The 22835-nt window shown below is 37.6% G+C and overlaps 1 long non-coding RNA gene across 1 annotated transcript in view; it reads right to left on the reverse strand.

Moving 5' to 3' along the window:
• LOC140608354 (uncharacterized) overlaps nucleotides 1-22566 on the reverse strand; it is a 78580-nt gene extending 56014 nt beyond the window's left edge. The window contains exon 1 of the long non-coding RNA XR_012010366.1: nucleotides 22479-22566. This is a non-coding gene — a long non-coding RNA (uncharacterized lncRNA). The remainder of the gene's footprint in view (nucleotides 1-22478) is intronic.
• Between the last annotated feature and the right edge of the window lie 269 nt (nucleotides 22567-22835).

The following is a 22835-nucleotide window of genomic DNA, read 5'->3' on the forward strand; positions in this document are numbered from 1 at the left end:
GTTGTGGGATCAAGACTCCTGTTGGGCTCTGCGCTCAATGAGGAGTCTGTTTGGGATTCTCCCTCTCCCTCTGCCTCTCTCCCTACTCATGGGTTCTCTCTCTCTAAACACACACACACATATATACATATATACATATATATACACATATATATATTCACATACATATATATATATATATTTTTTTTTTTAAATCTCACCTACCAAACTTTTGCATGCTTAACATAATGCTTTATTCCCACTAGGCACTCAGATGATGAATTGTTTAATTCAAGTGAATAGTGCTATGGACACTTCATCTGGAACAACAGTCCTCTATAACAGCATGGTAGGCAAAATCCATTTGAAGTTTCATTTGAGGAGTAGGCAAGTCCGCAAAGACAAAAAAGTAGATTGGCGATTGCCTAGGGCTGGCGGAGGGGTTGAGGGGAAAATAGGAAGTGAGTGCTAAAAGGTAGAGGTTTCTTTTTGAGGTGATGGAAAATTTTGAAAATTGTGATGGTGGCACAAGTCTGTGGATAGCACCAAACACTTTAAATACATAAATGGTATGGCCTCTAGATAAAGCTATTATACAGAATGACAGGAGAAACTGAGGGACTTGCCAGAGTAGTCTCTATGATGCATTGTGATTTTTACCAGTTAAGCTCTTAAAAAGCTTTTAGTGTCACGTTAAGTACCAGGATAGCCCAGAATCCTGAACTCCATCAGGTTCTACTTTGAGCTGTTCTCTTGCGAATATTATTACCTGTCATAAAAAAAATTAGGAAAAAAATTGTCTCAGGTTCCATTTCCTTTAAATCTTGGTAGGATATGTTACAGGGATTTTTAGAACAGGCTTTAACCTGACATCTTGGGCATGGAAAGGAGGGAAGGGGCATGAAGAGGGATCCATAGGTGAAGTCCAACTGCAACTGTCCTAAAGTTGTATGTTAGTTGTGACTATGTGCTTACTTGAATCACTGTGGGAGAAGGTATATTTATAATGTTCTCAGAGGAATCTCTTGCATACCCCCCGCTCCCACTTCCCCAAAAGAAAAATGCTTTAAAAATGTGACACATAAAATGTAGAATTAAAAACAAAAAACAAAAAACAAAAAAAACAAAAACAAAAACAAAAACAAACCACCTCCCAGTATAAAATTCTTCTGTTTCATTGGTTGGGAGAGGAGGAATATAGGGAGGAAGGGAAGGGAAAACAGAGCAAGACCACTAATTCCCAGTTTCTGAAAAGAAGAGTACTCTTTCCTAAGGCATAATCTGAATTCGACTCTGTAGAGCAGAAAAGGCTGATGGAATACACTTGTTGTCTCATCATTTCCTGTAATCATTTTAGGAAAGGGTATGGTGTACAGGGGTAAGCACCAACTCTGATGAAGCAAATGAAATGAATGAGAAAGCCATACTTCATCTAAACACTGCAAATCAATGTTATCCCTCCTAACCCTTTCATTGAAGATGTCTGCTGCATGAATGATTCATGGTGAACCATCAACTCAGTATAGTCACTCTGCGAGAACACCAAGGGTTTGCTTACACATAATTACTCAGAACTGAGTAGGAGGAAATCCCTGTCTCGGATCATGGGAGATAATGGAATTCCAACTAAGGATGCCTTGGCAAAGTAGAAGAACTTTCCCTTGGACCTTTGAAATCCTTAATGAGTTGAATCATGTCAAGTAACAAAATAAACAAGGATGAGAAACATCAGTTGGGTTTGGTCCAAAGTCTAGCCTGCTTAAGATTGGGCTTCCCCCATCACTGCTTAAACATTATACAGTTTTCTATCAGCCAAGCCTGTGGTTTCATTTCATTTTTTTTCTTAAATCAGATTTCAAAAGCCAGGCACTAGCTGATGGTAATTAGTAGGCATTGGTTGAAGTTTATTCTTGCCGTTCTTTCCAGGCATGCATAATTTTTGTGGAGAGAAAAGAAAATCCAATTATCCCCAAATCCAGCCAGTGTGGCTCATCTGCTCCTGTGTTAGATCTTTAGAAATGGTTCTTAACAATTGAAAGGAAGACATATGGTACTTGAGAACAGCATCTTGTAACCTTGTTTATAATATTAAGAAAAAAAAAGCCCAGTCTTGTGACCATTTACATCCTTCTTTACTAAAATCTGACACAAGTAATATTGATCCTATAAAACCTGTGACATACAGCTTATTCATATCATAAGGAATTTATTGGTGATTTTATTTCTAACTTCCCTCTTACATTTTAAAGGATTCCCTTAAAAATGCTTGACTTGAAAATTTCCAGGAACACTTACACAGTGCAAACTACAAACATCTGAGGCAATATTGGAAGAACTCAGATTCTTGAAATCAAAGAAGGTAAGAATTTCTACCCAACTTGGCAAAAGTTGGGTTTATGCCAAAAGATTTCAAGAAATTATCCCACAATTGAAATCACTTTTTGAAATGTTGCTTAATTTTGTAAACTTCATGGATCTTTGAGTCCATGAAAATACTTTAAATGAAATTTTTGTAATAAAATATACCCTTTATCATTTGGATTAAAATTGTGTAGGTCACATTTTCCTTGCATAAATATTTATCTGTAAGGAATAGGATGGCACTAAAAGCAAGCCATACCCAAACTGCTTTTTGTCAGTTTTTTTTACTCAAGAAAATGTTCTTTTTGCAAGTGAAAACTAAAAAAGAGAAACTAATGGGAAAAAATTAAGTTTACATTTTTGAATGAGCCTATATTGAACCCTTTTGAGAAAAGTATTGTTCAACAACACTTTGGGTGTATAATCATTTTCATTGCCCACCTTGTTTCTGAATAGTCATGTTGCTGTGTTTTGATTACTTTGTCATAGAAGGACAACTCTCAAGATGGCAAGACTCTCCTTACCTTCAGAGAATTTCCTACCAAATGAGTCTCAAGACAATAATTATGGACAGAATATTCCAGTGATACAAACTTCTTTTCTTGTCTGCATGATAGTCTGATCATACCATATTTCTGCTCAAGGACCTCCAAAAGGCTCTTGGGAGCAGAAAGGTGAATAAGGCACAATGTCTGCTTTAGGGAACTCACAGTTTAGGGTGGAATGTTAAGAAATCCATAAAATAACAATGTAGTAAGAGCATTTGAGATTTAATCAAGGCCAATATTTATTTAAGGGAATAACATAACCAGAAGAAGTAAGAAAGAATTGATGGGAACTTTGAAGGATAAGTAGGAGTCTACCATAAAGATTTGAATTTTGTCTGATAAGTTTATTAATATATGTTATAGACCCTTAAATATATTTGTTAATGAAAGAGGTAACTAAATGCTAAGCTACTTTTTTTTGACACATTTGTCTTTCACAGTTGCTTATGAAGTTTCACAGCACTTGTGAAGCACACAGGTCTATTAATGTTTTATGAATAAAATACAGGCCCAAAGGAAGTTGATACAGTGAGTAGAAGACCTGAAACCATATCCATTCTTCTGACTTGAAGGCCTCTGTTCTTTCCACTCCGTCTTCCTGTTCCCTTACTATTCTTCTGAAATTCCTCACTCCTCCTATTACAAAGTGGACTCAGAATAAATACCCAGCAACAAGTATTTATTGATAAAGAGAAGCGTATAGCTTTGATGGCAGAATTTTAACACGCACTTACCAAACACTCCAATAGCCCCTAAACTGGGTCTTTAATTGGCCTCTTGCCTCTCCCTCCATTTATACTTCTTCAGTTGGGGCTAAACCACTTGCTCATGTGAAAACAGCATCATGTAACCTTTCAGCAGCAAGTAGTGCCCTGTGAAGATGATCTCACTCCTGAGCTACTGACAGTGGAGTGTCAAGAGGGGAGGAAGAGGAGAAGCCAGGTCCAGAGCCCTCAAGGAACTTCACCATAGCTACTTATCTCTTAGACAAATACCACTGATGACTCTGCAAGTTCTCTCTGCAGACCTTTTGGTTGCCCCAGTGCTACTTTCAGAGGTTCAAAAGCCAAGGCTGGGTTCCTAATTTCTGTAAGTGTATTAATGTATCTCTTGAATTACTGTCTTCTAGAGGGAACTGAAAATCTTGTATTCACGATCAAGGTTTCCCAAGTCCTTATACTTATTAAGCACATGCCAGGTAGTCTAAAGGTAAGTGGGGCAGTAGTAACCGGGAGAAATGCTCTGCCTTGAATTCTCACTTCCCTTTCAAAGATATTCCTAGAACTTTCCATGGACCCTTTGTGCCTGGAGTGATGAAAGGACATTCCTGGGTCGGCTGGTTTATCTCACACAATGTGTTCTCTGTGAATGTGCTTTCCCATGAATGACTCAGGCAAGGGTAAGTTGCACAGAATTTTGGTATACAGAAAGAAAAAGCAAGCAAGCAAGCAAGCTGTGGTCTATTAAGCATGAGTGTACTCTTTCTGTGCAGCTGAGTAATGTCCTGGAGGTGACTAGTCCAAGGAGAAGCCAAGGAGCACGAGTCAGGCTCCGTAATTTTAAATGCCAACATAGAAATGAAACAAGCATGCATAGGTGACTTAACTTCCTTGGGGCTTATTTTCTAATCTGTGAAACAGAAAAATTAATGCCCATTTTGTCCATTTGACTGCAGTGGTGGAAAAGATCAGATGCAAAATCAGGCTGACCATTTACTGAATATTTGGTGAAGGAAGAGTGAGTACAAATACAGTCATTAGAGAAGGTGCCCAAAGGAAAAAGAGATTTTTTAACCCATGTTTAGTGTCTAGTGCTAGGGATATGGTAGTAAACAGATAATGTTCTTGTCCTCAAGGGCTCCCATGATAATTTAGGAGACAGACAATAATTAATTGCACATTTAATTATATAATTAAAATTGTGATAAGTAACACAAAAAAATTATGGTATTAAAAGAATATACAAGAATAGAAGAAGATTTAGTCTAGTCTCAAAAAAGTATTCTCTCTGGGAGTGGCCCTCCAGCTGAATTAGGAAAGATGAAAGGTAAAAGGCAAAGTGGCAAAGATGTGGGAGATGCTTTTTAGGAAGAGAAGATGCTGTCTGTATTCAAAGCTTTAGGAGGCAGGAAGCACATGCCAGGGATTCAGAATGGAAAGCAGGCCTCTGGGACTTGGATAACAATAACAAGAAAAACAAGGGGGCTGGGTGGTAATGGTGCCAGAGAAGGCTGAGAGATAGGTGGGAACCAGCTCATACAGCTCCTTGTAGGCCAAGGCAAGGATTTGGAATGTTTATCTTCAGAAAAATGAGAAGCCTTTACAAACTAACAGATCAGAGGAAATATTACAAACTCTATATCTGATAAGGGTTAAATTTCCAATATGTATAAGCAAGTCCTATAATTCAATAGTAAGAAAACTAATAATTCAACTAAAAAAATGTTTCTCCAAAGAAAACACACAAATAGCCAATAGCTATATAAAAAGATGCTCAGTGCCACTAATGATCAAGGAAATGCAAATCAAAACCAATTCAAGAGATATCACTTCACACCTGTTACAATGGCTGTTATGAAAAAACAACAGGTAACAAGTGTTGGCAGCTGTATGGAGAATCGTAGATGCTTGTGCACTGTGGATAGGAGTGTAAAGTAGTGGGGCCGCTACAGAAAACAGTATGGGGTGCCTCAAAAAATAAAAATACAATGACCCTATGATCCAGCAATCCCCCTTCTGGGTATTTATTCAAAAAAAACTTAAATCAGAATCTTGAGGAGATATTAGCTCCCTCACACTCACTGCAGCTCTATTCATGATAGTCAAGGTGTGGAAACAACCTAACTGCTCATCAGTGGGTGGGTGGAGAGAGAAAACGTGATCTATATGTATGATGGAATATCACTCAGCCTTATAAAAGAAGAGAGTCCTGCAATATGTGGCAACATGGACAAATCCTAATGATGTTAGGCTAAGGGAAATAAACAGAAGTCATAGAGCGACAAATATTGAGTGATTCCACTTATATGGGGAATCTAAAATGATCCAACATGCAAGAGTAGAGAACAGAATGGTGGGTGCCAGGGTGGGTAGGGGGAGGAGGAAATGGAAGTTGTCATTCAATGGGTATAAAGTTTTAGTTATGCAAGGCGAATAAATTCTAGACATATGCTGTACCACATAGTGCCTATACAGACAGTCATCGACTTAGGATGGTTCAACTTTCGGTTTTTCGACTTTATGATGGTGTGAAAGCAATACACATTCTTTGAATTTGGATCTTTTCCCAAGCTAGTGATATGTGGTACGATCTTGTCTCATGATGCTGGGCAGTGGCAGCAAACCAAAGATCCCAGTTAGCTAGGCGATCATGAGAGTAAACAGCCGATACGCCTACAACCTTTTTGTACTCATGCAGCTGTGCTGCTTTTCACTTTCAGTATTCAATAAAGTACTTGAGATATCCAATACTTTAGTATAAAGTCATCTTTGAGTTAGACAATTTTGCCAAACTGTAAACTAAAGTAAATGTTTTGGACATGTTCAAGGTAGGCTAGTCTAAGCTGTGATGTTTGGTAGATTTGGTGTACTAAATGCATTTTCAATTTACAGTATTTTTAACTTACACTGGGTTTATTGGTTGTAATCCCATTGTGAGTCAAGGAAGATCTGTACTGTATTGTACACTTACACATCTCTTAAGAGGGTAGATCTCATGTCAAGTGTTCTTGCCACAATACAATTTAAAAAAAGAAAAAGAAAAATGGAGAGTCTTTGAAGGTTTCAGTGAGAATGCTAAGATTAAGTTTTGTTTTGTTTTAATCACAGAAAATGCACAGTGGGGAACAGTATTGAGGTATAAGCAAGCACGAAGGGACACCAGGAAGGATATTTGAAAGCAGAGCCTCCCAGTTCCTTCTTGCTGTGCCACAGGAGCTGAGGGGTCCCATTCTGCCTTTTGCGGGCCTGACCTCTTGAGTAGAGTCTGAAATTTGTGTCCTGTTATACACAGCCCATTAGGCTTAACTTTTTCCTATATTCTATTCCTTCCAAATCTCTGTGTAACAAAAGAAATGTGATGACTTCTTGACATGATGTTTATAGACAGTATGCTAAGCCAAGTAACATAGCTATATTCTAACAGTGCTATAGCTATCTTTTCTGATCATCACATATTTATTAAGCAAATATAATCTAATTCTATAATTAGAATAACTGTAATTCTTTCTCTATAGAAAGGTGGAAGATTTATATGATCTGAACAGAAATCAGAATATTGAATATAATCTAATTATAAAAACAAGTTAAAGGTAAATAGATGGCAGATAGATACATCATATCAATTAATTTGGTTTTAGTTATAAGAAACAGAAATCCCACATAAGAAGTCTTGAGGCAGCATGGCTCCAGGCTGGTTAATTGTCCGTTCATCATTTGAGGGGCCTGTTATTTCTTTTTTTTCCACTCTGCTGTCCTCAACATCTGGCAAGCTCTCTTGATGGCCAGGAGCAGAATGTAGCATTCTTACAACAAACCCTATCAGTCCAGAGCCAGGAAGAGGGTTTATCTCTTCCAGTATCTCTTTGAGAGATAAGAAACATTTCTTGGAAGCTCCTCTACCCCACCTGCAGCTGATTTTATCCTTTTCTCAGACTAAGTCATTCACCGGGCAGGGCAAGGGTGGGGGAATGAAATTATTCTGAATTTCAATTTATTAACTTAATTATCTTCAACTTATTAAAATCCTCATCCTGCAAATGCAATTGAAGGCAGGTCTTCCTAAAGCAAGAGTCTCTTGTGAGTCCCAAAATACAGTTAGGATCTATTATTAATGAGAAAGGGGAACTGGCTGTCGGAGGGCTGAGACCATCACTAGTGTCTGTCTCATACACGTAAAAATTAAAGGTACATCACAAAACAGTTGCATGAATGAAGGATCTCAAATGTAGTCTTTAGACCTGCAGCATTAGCATCACTAGTGAGCATGTTAGAAATGATGGCTCTGCAGTCCTTTGCAGAATCCACTGAGTCAGAATGCCTGGCAGTGAGTGAGCCTAGAAATCTGTGTTTTAAAAAGCTTACCAGATGGTTGTGATGCACAGCAAAGTTTGAGAAGCACAGTTCCAGGGTTAGAGAACCCACTAGAAGGTTGAATGACACAAAGCAAGGAGTTGAAAATATGGCGCAGGGGTGTGGAAGAGAGATTAGGTCTGGGAAATTGGATGGATTGATTAAAACATAGGCCTTATATCTGGGCTGCCAGAGTAAGAAAACAGCTAAAGATAAGAAAATGCCCTGCAAAACTACTATGAGGAAGCATAGTAAATGGGAGCAGCAGGAATAGTGTCCATGCATGAAACAGTTTAAGTTTAGAACTGGAATTGATAGTGAATTCTGGAACATAAATATGGAAATAAAGCCTAGAATGGCCAGAAGACATGCTCTTTTATAGATCCAGAGTAACGATGGTGGGTTCTTTCTCTAGACACTCCCCTGATGCTGATCAAAGAACACTGATATGGTTTCAAACAACCAGCAAATAAACCTAGAGAGATTCCTATTCTAAATGGCAAACACTTTTGCAAAGTAGAATTGTGGCGAAGGAAATTATTTTCTTTATTTGTGGGAGTAAATGTGGATGCCACATATCTGCTGCAGATGTTCAGTCTGGTTTTAAACAGGTTGACGTGTTTGAAATACAAAGTGTAGGAAATATAGTACACAGTTACTGTCATGAATACTGTCCTAAGCAAGTCATACGGAAAAGGAATCCAAGGACTTCTGCTGCCTTGGTGCATCGCTACGTCGTGGCCAAGGCCACGGCCACGGAGTCTAACAACAAAAGACCAGCTTCAGAGCAGAGGGAAAGGAAAAGACCGTTCACAAGGGGATTGTTAATACTTAGGAGGTCAGAGAGAAAAACCAGCCAGGCTTTACATGGTAAGGATAATTATTTCCAAAAAGTACCTTGGCTAGCCTCAACCTTATTCGAAAGGTACTGTACAAAATTGCAAATTAGCTTGTTATTTTCTTTAGGTCTCTTCTTAACTAGTGTTCTCAAAAAGTAGTGTGCATCAGAATCACATGGAGGGCTTGAGCAAAAGCACAGCTTCTGATTCAGTAGGTCTGTTAAGAGGCCTGAGAATTTCTGTTTGTAGCAAGTCAGAAACACTAGTTCAGGATCGCATATTGAAAACCACTTAAGTACTACGTAAGATTTTTGAAGTTAAGCTATTTTTTGGTATTTCCCACTTTTTCCCTGTCAACTCCCCTACCTCCCACAAACACCGTAAGACCTAGGAATTGCTTCATAGCCCAGAAATCCTGAGATTATTCATGGGTGAAGGCAGGAGGTATAACACTAGGCCTTTGCCCCCTCTTGCCCAACACCCAGTACACTCCTAACCCTAGAAGAGCAGGGAAGGAAAAACTACAGGTGTGACAATTCTTTTTTGTTTACCAGAGGAATGAGAGCATTTTAAAATTCAAACTAGAATATAGATAATATTCTAGGAAACAAACAAGGAAAGAAAGACAAACTGTAACTGAAAATTATTAGTTTTCGAAAATACCATTGTGAACTAAGATTGGATACATGAAGTATTGGAAATTAAATTGACCAATAATAAATAAGATTTGGAACAAGCCATTAGACATAAGTTTATCATTATTTTACAAAGGATGCTCAATTTTACCAAAGATGGCTGAAGCTAGGCTAAGTGACAAACTGGTGACTAGGATATAAGTTATAGTCATTTTTTAATGTTGTAACTCTGAGGTTTTTTTTTTTATCTGAAAAAAAAATAGTTCAAGAACAATACATGTGAAGATTAGAATTGCAGAGTAACCATTTTAAAATGTATATACATTTTTTAAAGTAAAAATTTTTATTCCAAAATATAAGATTAATATACAATTCTTGAAAAAAATTTAGAAAATTTAAAAATATTTGTCCACAGTCTCACTGTCTAAATACAAGTATTAATGTTTTTCTATACTTTAATCTTTTTTCCAAGCATCACTTTTATCTAATTTTGATATATAATTGACATAATTTTTGAAGTGTACCATTTCCTATGTATTATGAGTGTTATAATATTATTACAAATAATTTCTTAGTGTACTTAATGTCTACATACATATTCATAATGGAAATGTATCACACTTCACTCAAATTTTCTTTATTGTCAGACATATTTCCCCTTTCTCCCTATATTCTAAATAGTACTACAGTGAGTACCTTTTTACATAAAACTTTATCTGTATTTGATATAATTTTCTTTGGATAAATTCCCATATTTAGAACTACTTGTCTCAGGCTTAGAAATTTAAAAGATCCTTCCTACATATTGTCAAATTATTTTCAAAAGAGGTTGTAATATTTCTCTCTCCAGTCCAGTATTGAGTACCCTAAAATTTTTTGATCACTGCCAATTCAATAAGTAAAAAAAATTATATCTTGTTTTAGTTTTAATTTGCATTTCATTGTTTATTAATGAATTAAATACTTTTTTTCATGTTTGTTAATGAGATATATTTTCTCTTGTATGCATTTCCTGCTGACAATTTGGTTAACTTTCAATTCAGATGTTCATATTTATTCATGAGAAAATATGAGTACAGGTTTTTGAGAATAAAATAAAACCTGAAAACATAAAACACTTTAATTGGTGTTAGAGAAGTGTTATAAATAGAGTAACTCAGAGTTTTCAATTTTCATCTTTGAAGCTCAAATATCAAGACAGTGTTTGAGAAAAATAATATCAAAGTAAAACAATTGTCACATTTGGATAAGTAAAGGTCACAGAACTGAAATCTTTCTTAGTGTAAGCACAACATCAAAGAGGTGCCAGATTTAAAGACCATCACCCTCAAAAGGAAGAAATAGGTTCGACATTAAATGGTTTAGATTCTTTTCCTATACATATGGAAAAGAGTGTAAGTGTTCAGTGGCAAAATAACTGCTCCATCTTTTCCCAAACTTTTTAGGGGCCACTAGAATGAATACACTGATCAGTCCATAGTTTGCCAAACATTGCCTGGAAGAAAGTAAACTTTTTGGTCATTAGTTTTCAGTTTTTCTGTCTGGGAAGAAGAGACTGGACGGTGTCAAAAAGGCGGATACAACACCTGGATATAAACTGTATCTTAGAAACCTCTTTTTTTAAGATTCATCCTTTGGAGGAAATACTTGGTTTTGGCCAACAGGGCCACTGATCTCTGGGGCTATTGACAAAGGCCATAAATGTATGTCCATTATTCTTGTTCTGTTAACAGCCTTGACATTTCTATTTGGCTCATCCTAGATCAGTCATGGGGGAATAGGTGACTTCCTTTCCCTTACGTTCAGAAACTCAAAATGTCTCAGAAATTTATTTATTTTTTTTACAATTTAGTACTTTTGCCATTCTTCCTCAAGAAATGTGGCATAGTTAACATTTCGTGGGTTTTTTTTTTCCCTGTTTAAGAAGATGCCATCATGATGTTCTATATAATATCCTGATTAACTTATATTAGAAGAAATTCATGTTTTAGAAAAATGCAATTATAAGCTAATCATGTGCCATTTTAATGTTCATGCTTTGGAAATCTATTTTAGTTGCATCAATTTACTTGTATTGATGTAAATATCCTCTTAGAAAAGTTACAGCAATGTTAAGAAGAAAACAATTACTTCATAAAAAAACAAAGCCAAAGCCCTTCTAACATTTAAGTTTTTATGTTCTGTGTGGAAATGTGTGTAGTTCTCCCAACATTTCTGTCTCCTTTTCCTGAATGTCAGGCAGAGGGTATATAAATAAATTATAAATTCCCACTTTCTCCTATCTCCTTTGGCCACCTCTTCTACTAGGTCTCACATACACTGTTTATTGTCTCCAGGGAAATTTTAACAGCTTCGGTTTCCAAAAGCACACAACCTTAAAGAAATAGTTCTCCACCAAGGGCAAATGCACCAGGGCCACGTGGCAAGGTCTAGAGACAATTCTCAATTTTCACAACTGGAAATGCTACTGATATCTGGTGAGTAGAGGCCAGGGATGCTGCTACAACATCCTACAGTGAGCAGGACAGAGCCCATGACAATAAAATATCCAGTCCCAAATGTCAGTAGTGCCAGACTTAAGAAACCTAGCACGTGAGCAATAGTGACAACTCTGTGTAAAGACAAAATAAATGGCGGGGGGCGGGGGGGGGGGGGGGGCGGGAAGGAAGAATTGTAAGACTGTTGACCTCTCCCTTGCTACAGTCTAGAAGATTATTCATTTGGGTTGAAGGGAGACAGGATGGATGGGAGAAAGCAAGTTGAACAGAGGTAGCCTTGGAATCCCAGGAGAGAAATGAAGTCCCTCTACCCTCATTCCATGCCTCCCAGGTTGGGGCCTCAGGAAGAGAGGAGATGGCTGTGTGTTTATAGGAAGATGCGACTATAAAGAAATAATGATTCCTATCCAATGACTGAAGGCCAGATGAAATGATGGATAGCTTAACAGAGGCACCTGTACTCAGATACGTCTCTGATACCTGTACAGAACGTACATACAACCTTTGGGGTAGCCCAAATTGACTGGTCAGGTAAGGGAGATTGAACAATGGAACAAGTTTGAATTTTTTTTTTTTTTCACACACTATGGTCTGGGCTTAGTATATGCTGTAAGTAGGTGTTCTGTTCTGAATTACACAGGTAGATTATAAATCTATTTATATAAGTCTATCTCAATAATTCAGTTAAGAGCAATACTTTCTGTTTCTGTTTTGTTGCCCTGAATTAGAACAGGCTATCACATGATATTGGTGCTTGATTCTGTAGTCCCCACCCCTCTATCACTGAAGTGTTTTTGAATTTTATTCCACATTTGTGTATCAGGGCCAGTGACATAACTAAAGGTAGTTTGATAGGTTTAAAACCAGGGCTAACTTTGTATAAACTACCTAGTGACTCAAACCCATTTCGAATGTTGAATTGCTACCATCTTAAGGAGACTTCAGTGTTCTAAAAAAATTATCTGGTGTAAAAAGTATAGTTTTGGGGTATTTGATCTGACTGGTCTTAAAAAAAGAAAAGAAAGAAAATTCACGATTATGTAACACCCTGTCACAGACACCTCTGTTAACTAAAGCCAGTATTATCTTTCAAGGGTGTCACAGTTCTATTGATTTGAGTCTCCACCCAGAAACTTAGAGAATTTACCCAACTATTCATCAAGAATTCTGGACACCATTATCAAAGGAAAAGGACACGTGTTGGCAGAGGACTCACCACCATCTGCTGCCAGCTCCGGCAACAATCCAATGTTTGTATACCAACCCTGAGCCAGAGGAAGGCTTTGTTCCTGTAGGACATCTACTACATTGTCCCCTCTGGGTGCAAGTTGCTCTTCTCCCCCTTCCAGTGGCCAATCTGTTTGTTTGCTTTCTCCAGATCATTGGGTGTCCTTATCTCTCACTGGAGACTAGATGTTAAGAAAAGAACCTGAAATCCTCTTCCTCAGGGAAAACAGTTGTTTATCAGGCAATCCTTAATATTATATTCATCTGCCATCACAGATAACTGACACTGACACTCTACTTTCCTTCCAACAAACCTACATCTAGATTGGATATCCATCCCTAGAGCATCACAGCTGAGGGCTAACTCTTCATTTACATTGATAATGCCTCCATTTACTTCTTGAGACTCTGGACACATTATACAAATTGAGTAGACAAACACATTACCCTGATATAAAGTCATGTCATGGAGTCCAGAAATAACAAGTTCAATCAGAGCTCAAAACTACATAAAAGCATTTCTAATGTACAAAATCAATCTCCTCTCCACTGATTATATTTTGTCCTCCTACACAATCTGGAATTACAGGAAATGTGCCATATTTTCTTCTTTTATTGGGTTATCTAGAAGTCGCTTTACTGTTTATTCTGGAACCTCATTCCCATCTCTGACATGTCAAAGTGAAAGAGATTAAAGTGACTCCAGATCTGCAGAGAACTTAATCTAGCATTACCTTCAACCCTTACTGAGATCTTCTACCCAGTTGGGCATCACCATTATTTTACAAAAGTGATATCATTGTAAAATGTCATTCATAGAGGAAGAGAAAGTTAGGAAAGCCTTAAGTAGAGGATCAGGAGAAATGCCATGGCATAGAGGAGGAGATGTGGTGAGCAGAGGCTTCATAATTGTCTTCATATTCTTTTTTATGAAAAATTATTACAATTCCAATACTTATATTCTCCTTCTTCTATGAAGGAAACACCTGATGGGTGGGAGAAAGCCAAATTTATTAGTAAGGAAAAACAGCACCAATAGTAAGGATTGCAGGCAGCTTGATGACATGGAAGAATGGGAAACAGAACCATCTTGGGAGCTACAGCTTCTTGGGCAGGTTTCATGATGACTCCCTTATTGGCAGTTGACAATTTCCTAGATTATCTCATAAGAAAGCTCCCCTGAATGAAGCTCCCTTGTTCACTATCCCCTGGGCCCCATCTGAGGTGGACATTGGAGAGGGTGTCCTTTTTGGACTTGCACAGCTTTTGTAGCCTGTGTCTTGCTGGTACTGGTTTGAGGTCAAGCAAATGCTTTTGGGATTGAACAGAACTTTGAGTTTTTAGTAAAATCATTTCTTCAAAAATCTAATGGACTTCCAGTTTATTTGCTTCTGCTCAGTTGTATGTGTTAATAGCCACAGATAGAAATCTTGTAGAGTCAGGGTTTTTAAGACCGAACACACAGGTCTTTTACTTACCGCCTCTGGGCTCTGCCCAACCCCCTTCTCTCATGTTTCAGGCTGGCTCTCTTAAGGCCCTTTGAAACAAAGAACTGGGGTAGGAGACAACACTCTTCATCTGATCTTTGCCACTGAGCTGGCTCCCATTGTCTGGCAGAGAACTCTTAACTGCAGGTGCTTGAGAAAGACTCAGAGGCGCGACCTTATCTTCTGCTAATTCTGCCCTATTTGCAGCCTTTAGTTAGAACTGCCTCTGTCTAGGGTACAAAAGCAATTTGCTTTTTCAATTCCACAAGGTCCAAACTACTGACTGTTTAGTGCAGCAGTTAAGAATACAAACTTTGAACTCAGATTGCCTAATTCAAATTAGGTTCCTCACTTGTAAGTAAGATGTGCAACTGGAAAGTTACTTAACTTCTTTGATTCTCATCTGTAAAAGGAGTCTAGAAACACTGTGGACTTTATTGTACTATGGGAGACTTCAGTTATGTGAAATATATAAAGCACTAGAATGGTGCCTGGCACACTGTAGGCACCACGACGTATGCGTAGTTAGTATTACTTACTAATTTAGGATTGCTAGACTCTTGGTCAATTTGTATGGCAGGATGCAGTTGGCTACCAGATTGATTAGCTCACACCTCAGTTTACTTCTTATGTGGACTCTGCTAAAGCAGCAGCCAGTAACAAATGTAAGATAATATATCAAACTTTCCTAAAATTTCTGCTCATGTTATGACCACAGTATGCACTCTACTTTCTAAGAGGTAATAGTAGTTGTTTCATCCAATGTGTTGCCTCAACATAACAGGAACTTTTTGGTTTTTTGGCTTCCATTTTCTCAGCCACTAGCATCTACATTTTAGTTTTGTTATGGCCACCATTCAACTTTGAGGCACCAAATTCTGTCTTCATTAGGGTTTATATTTGTCTGCTTATAATAGAGATCTTAAATACCTAAAGCATAAACATTCTGAACCTTCTTTTCTGTTTACATTGAAGTCTGGATTGTGGTAGTTTAGGGATGGCCTGGTGATTCCATAGTCAGATCTATAAAACATGTTGCTTCCAGTTTCCCATGCTGCCATTGCTAGAATGCTTCCTTATCCTCATAGTTCAAGATGAATAACCAGCCATCACGACCACATGAAGCAGGAAAAAGGAGGAAGATGGAAGATGTGTTCCAGAAGTTGAATACACATATCCAGAACTTGTCCCAGGGCCACACCTAGCAAAGGAGTTGGAATATGTGGTGTTGCCTCTAGTGTCAATATGTCACTGATACAAATCAAGCTTTGTATTATCACAGAAGAGAGTGTGAACAAACCCTGTGGAGACAAACAGAAGCTTCTACCACATTTACTGAAAATGGTTGTTCCTCCAGCTTCACACAGTGTCTTTTAAAAAAATGCAGAACATGTTACCTATTCTTATCTCTTTACTCCTTACTACAAGTAAATGTAATGGCAATGAGTACTCACATATTCAAGAAGAAATAAAGTAAAACCCAATAGCTTATATCAAAAGACAATTCCATCTTGGAATAGCTTACGGTTTTCCCTTAAGATACGATTATATTTCCTAAAATTGGAATTAACTTTCATTTGTATTTTTCAAAGATAAGGATCAAACTTATTGCATGTTTGTATAATATATGGTTGGTAGAGGTTTTATTTATAGAAATAAAACACCTATTTTAGCCCCTATATACTTCCTAAACTTGCAAACAGCAAAATTATATTTTTAGAAGGCTTAATGACCAAAATATCTGGTTAAAATGAAAGGATAGCATACTATATTTGAACATTCAGAGTGAGTATGAAGACCAAACATCTTCCATTAATTTTTGTTTTCTTTTTCTCTTCAATTTATCTTCATGAGGCAAAGAGATGATTGAATAAGCAAGAAAAACAATGTTTGGGGTTTTATAACTGCCACAGAACTTCAAATTAAAAAAAAATTACAATGAGCTAAAGAAGAATAAGCAATATATAAATGGCTTGTTTTCTTTCTTCATTAACCAACATTGCTGTATCTGAGCCTAAGCTTTTTTTTTTTTTTTTTTCTTCCTTTTTTTTCTTTTTTGGTTGGTTGGTTTTGTTTGGTTTTGTTTTGGGTGATGTTCAGCATTTTGGTCCTGCTAGGAATTTTAATGAATGTAAAACAAAAGCACTAGTACCAAGCTGAGCTCAGTGGATGAATCAGGTAGGCGTGTGTATTCACAGCACTGATTACTGACAATTTTCTTGTGCCATTGTGGTCCAAACGTCGGTCAATCAGACATGTCACCAGAGAAGCATATTTTTTAAAAGATCTTGGACATTTCAAAGAGCATGTATATTTCACGGATGGAATTGAAGCAAAATTTACAAGGCCAGTAAGCAATTCTGAAACATTCTGCAGATTTCCTGGTTCAGAAGCAATATAAGTGGAAGCAGGAACCAGCCTGAAAAAGTGTCTGCTTTGGACAGTAACCCTTAGGCATGCCACTCAAGATAAAATGCTTCCCTGCAGCCATGAGGCATTACCTACTATTTCCTTTTGCAGTCACTCCGGTTCATAAATAGAGTAACAACTAATTTATTTTTCCCCTTCATCATTAGAATACTAATGTGGGCAACAGGTATCCAGGGTTTATTAGTGTAACACACTTGACAACAAAAAAAGGAATGCCTGGAAGTTCCCACAGGGCAGAAAAGAGACATGATCCATTTGGACTGCTTGATACATATCCATGCCCTACTTAACCTTGTCCAGAAAGGATTCAAGGCTACTTACTTAAACTTTTGGTTTAATTCACAGCCCCCACCTCTGTCTTAGGGTGACTTGGATACCTCAGTAACTTTTTCCAGGTCTCAGTTTTGCAAACTCTAAAACTGGGATAAGCCCTCCTCAGCCTCTGCTTTAAAATTCTTCAAAGATTCTCCAGGGTCCACCTTCAAGATCATTAACAGAGTACAGAAGCCTTTTGTGCCCTCGCCTCTTCTTGCCACCAAAGTTAACATTTGCCTGGATGGCATATGACTTAGCTAGAAGCAATTTAATTAAACTACTTTTAAAAACATTTTAGTGGAAAGAAAGCATATCCACATGAAAATGATGACAAAATGGAATTCTTAGGTATTGGCTAATTGTCCATTGTTTTGATACTCTCTGTGTGTATTAAAGTATTTGTGTCAATTTTTAGAACCATTAATGCTCTTACATTTATAATTCATTTTGTGTTATACTACCATACAACAAAAATTTGGAATAGCATAAATGTCCATTGTATTTTTTGTGTTTGCTCTATTGTTTTGTTTTCTGCAGTAATAATTCGTTGTTTTAATAAGAAAAAAGAAAAAAATGATGAAACAAATTACTTTTTAATGAGTGTGAGCTTATTGTATTCTAGGTAATGTGGCAAATTTTAGTTTCAATTGTCTGTTTTAATCCTTAATAATTCTGTGAAGCAGATGTTATGAATGCCATTTTACAAATGGCAAAAATAGGAACTCAAAAATGCTAAATTTAAGTTCAAGGCTATATTGTGGCTATTTCCAGAGAGGATTTGCACACAGACCAATCATGTTCTTAAGCAGTCATTATATTTCTTGCTACTGATGGATATTTAGATTGTGCTTTCAACTATTACAAATAGCATAAGGGAGAAATAGATGGCTAATAAATTAATTAAAAATTTTAAAAATCAAGATTAAAATGAAAAAGCCATTTTACAAATCAGTAATCCTTTGAGCTAGGTGAGGGACTATTTCATCTTGTGCCAAAATGAGTAACATTTGAGAGGAAAAAAAAAAAAAAAGAAAGGAAAAGGAACCAGAAACACTCATTTCAACAACAGAAGAATTGGAAGCAAATTGTTATGCTGATCACCTTTTTAAGAAATTCATAACCAAATTACTTTAGAGACAATGATTGAGAGTCTTGTGGCTCCCCCAGGCACGGACTTAGCACCCTTGTCACTTTGGATCAGGTACTTTCCATACACAGCCAACAATTATTTGGATCTTGACCTTGCCCATGCTCTGGAATTCTCTTTCCACTGCTTTGTAGTTCTTGTTAATTTTTCAAGGTTCTGACTCTTTTCTCCCAATAGGCTTCCATTTCCACCCTGAAGATGAGTTAAGGTCAATTTCATGGTTCTCTTACATCCAAAATACATAAGAGCCAATATGGCATATAAAATGTCCAAGCAATATGGTCTTGGCCAATCAAAACAGATCCAGCTATGCAGGAGTTACCAGTGCATACCAGATAGAAATCTATCACCAGAAAGATCATATTATATATATCTTTTTAATAGATATTCAAGCTCCTTGATGGCAGAGGCCATCTGATTTTTAATTTTGTATCATGGTAGGATAGCAAATGGAACTTAAACATATCTACCTCTTTCTTTGATCTAAAATTCTCAGAAAACTACTTATCTGTCACAGAATATATGGTGATTCAGAGAAACTCTGGTCTGGTTACATGCCCAATTTCCCTGGAGTGCAGAAAATGGCATGGGCAAGAGCATGGAACTTTTTCACCATTCATGTTTGATATATGTAGACATATGTGGTAAAGGGGTAGAGGTGGGGAGGAGTCAGACTTTACTAAAAGACTGTTAGGTACTTAAAGGAAAAAGCACCATGTCAACTCTGTCAGGCAGGACCTGGCCCCTCATCTTGGCCTACATTTGAAAGAGAATAGTAATTCCAGGTACAAGTGAGATGGCACATGGCCAATTCCCCACTCAACATTCTCCAAACCAGTTGAGAATATCTCACCCCAGATGGAAGAAAGGTGTTTAAAAAATAAATTTAGGATATCACCAGGAGCCCTAGCATTTCTCTGTGGGACTCACTCCTCCCTTGGAAAAGGCAGTGATGTGAGAAAGGTAGACATGTCCTCCATTTGGGGAGAGAGAGTGTCATCAAAATTCAAAGTCAGATACATAAATGATCCAGGAAAGGGTGGGATTACCGTTTCCTAAGGTTGTGGACAGATAGGATATCTTCATCATAGGGATGTTACATTATATTTCTCCAGCTGCCATAATAAATTACCACAAACTTGGTGGCTTAAATATTTATGATCTTATAGTTCTGCAGGTCAGAAGTCTGCAGTCTGACTTGAGTCTTACCATGCTAAAATTAAGATGTCAGCAGGGCTGTGTTCCTGCTGAAGATTCTAATGGATTATCTGTTACTTTGCCTTTTCTAGCTTCTAGAGGCCATCAACATGCCTTGGGTAGTTGCCCTTTCCAAAGCCAGCAATGATAGGTTGAGTCCTTCTTGCATCAATCTGACCTTCTCTTTTGCCTCCCTCTTTCAAGGACCCTTGTGATTATATTAGGCCTACCTGGATAATACAGAATGATCTCTTTATTTTAAGGTCACTTGGTTAGCAAGCTTAATTCCATCTGCAACCTAAATTTCTTTTTACCATGCAACATAATATATTCATAGATTCTGGGGGATTAGATCATGGACATCGTGGGGAGGGAGAGAGTTATTATCCTGTCTATCACACATGACTAAACACCAAATGGTACTGACCAAATTGCAAGAGCAATTACAGTGTAGAGCAGAGATGCATGGATGGGCCTTTTCCCATCGTGCTCTCAGAGTTCAAAGAGGAAAGCTCCTAATTTAGGTGACTTTACACAGAACAAAATGCAGTCAGTCAACAGCATACAGTCTACAGTGATTCATGATTCCACAAGTTAAATAACTGACTTCAAATTAGCTTTGTTTTACTAACAAATTTTATAAGTAGTTCCTTGAGAACGAAAAACTTGATTAGCATTTGCCAGTGATCAAAATCAGGAAAAGGGAGGCAGTTCCTTGGGTTCATTGTAAGATCCTGACCAAGCCACCTATCTACACTTAAATTTACAATTACCATTCTTTCTCTATCTGCTAAGATAGATAATTTGTTGAAAAGACAAATTATCACCAATATGGTTGCTTCTAACTATAATAAAATATTAAAGTTAAAATTAAGAAGAAAGCACAATTAAATGTTTTATGGGGTTAAATTTCCCTTTCCAGCTTTAAAAGAACCCAGTTTTCTACATTTAGGTTTAAATATGTAGTCTTAATTCAACCCAAACCAACCAGACTGCCTAGTAGTCAACTTTGGGCAATCTCCTTTGAGAATATTTAATTAACATGCCAAATATTTCTATATAAAATCAATGGTACTTAAAATAATCTGTGGTCAAAAGAATTTTGAATAATGCTTCTATTCATCTTTCTTCTACTATTGTTCATAAAATCTATTTGTTTAGTGGATTTGTTTGGGGCCCACTTGTGGTAGAAGATAGGAACAGAAAGATAAAGAGGTCACACGGTTCTTTCTTTCATCTATATATCAGGAGGTGAAGGTAATCAGGTGTGGTACATAAAGAAAGGCAGAGTAGGGAGGTTGACAGGTGGTGTAATGAAGGTTGATCATGGATATGCAGCTGGGAATGATCATCTAGGTCACAACGCAGGCAAACTATGTTCCACGGGTGGCGAAGCAGAGGCTCAGGGGAAGTGTTGAGAGGCAGACAGGAGAAAGGGTGGTGGTGGTCAGAGATGCCTCAGATGCACAATGTCACTGGGGTCAGGAGCATGAGCTTTATACTTAAGTAGACCCAGGTTGTTTGAAATCCTATGTATGCCAAGTCATGATATCTCTGTACATCTCAGTGTCCTTTTCTTTTAAAATGGAAATATTAATAGTAATTCTTCATGGATTTATTGTAAGGGAAAATGATATAATGCATGTACAGTGTTTAACACAGTGCCTAGCACCGAGCAAATCTTTGGTACAATTGGCAGCCTTTAAAAAAGTCTGTCAATATAGGGGAAAAAAGAAAAGAAGAGTGAGAAGAGAAAGAGAAAAAAGGAAAACAGAGGACAGGGAAGGAGGAAGGGAGGGATGGGATATTTAGGGGCATTTGTCCTGGATGAGATAGCTTGGGGTAAGCCACAGGGCTGTGGTCCCTGAGCAAAAATTCAGGCATCAGGAGAAAGGAAACCAGAGAGGAAAGAGTGCCACCCTCATATGGAGACCTGAATTGATATGAAGAGGGAAACCAAGGACACTGCATCCAGTTAAAGCTCTAAAATAAATCAAGCCACACAATGCCAGGTGACCTGGAGAAACCTCCAACATGTTCCGGAGCCTCAGCCAGACATCAGACAGGCATCAAGGGGAATCTGAGAGTAACTCATGAACCTTGGGTGTCTCCTGGAGCACAAACCCTTCAAGCAAGATTGACAATCTGAGGGACTGTGGATGACTAAATATTTTGGTTGTATTGTGCCCTTTGGTTTGGGAATCTGAGTAAGACTCACTTCACAGGGAGCAATCACAGGGAAACAGTAATGACAGTCCTAGGAAAATGAGATGACACCAGAAGGAGCTCACAATAGAATGTGGAAAAGATGAACACACAAACAAAAACTATTTATGGTGGTGCAAACCATAAGAGAAGCATATCGCAGGTGTTTGAGAGAAGAGCTCGAGCAGTTCTGCCTCATGGAGACAGGAAAGGCTTGCAAGAGCATGAAACTCTCAAGTCAGACTTTAGAAGATAAATTCGCCAGGAGAGGAGAGAGAAGGGACATTCTGAGCAAGGGGACAGCACACAGAATCATGTAGATATGGCATCTTTGGGACACCAGTGGTGGTGGTTATCACATCAAGCATAAATACATCAATAGTGAGAAGAAGGAAAGTGAAGGAAATGGGAGTGAAAGGAAAGCCTTGGCTGTTTTGTGATGTGTTTTCACTTGCCATGTGTATTGATAAATCATTTTTAAGAAATATATTGTTCAGTGAATAATAGGTCATAATAATTATAAGATCTTATATGTACTTACAGGAGTGTGTCGATTTACTGTTTATGGAGAATGTCCATCTTATTTAATTCCCATTGGAAAACAGGAAGATAGGTTCTGTCCTCCCTGGTTTTGCAAATGAGGACAAAGTCTCAAAGGACATTAAGTTGCATGCCCGGGGTTGCTGCGCTTTGACTGAAGCCAGCTGCCTCAGTATTCATTCATATTCAGCAAACATGTACTGAGTTCCTACTCTACTGCCAAGTGCTCTGAGAGATGCTGGGAATACAAAGAATGCTCAAATGAATACACAGAAAGAAGGGGGAAACTAATACATAAACAATGAATTAAAATATAATGAAGTAAAAATCACTGTAAGGATGTGCATGAGATCATTAT

Source organism: Canis lupus, chromosome 17 (assembly GCF_048164855.1).
Source record: "Canis lupus baileyi chromosome 17, mCanLup2.hap1, whole genome shotgun sequence".
Classification (NCBI taxonomy): Eukaryota; Metazoa; Chordata; class Mammalia; order Carnivora; family Canidae; genus Canis; species Canis lupus.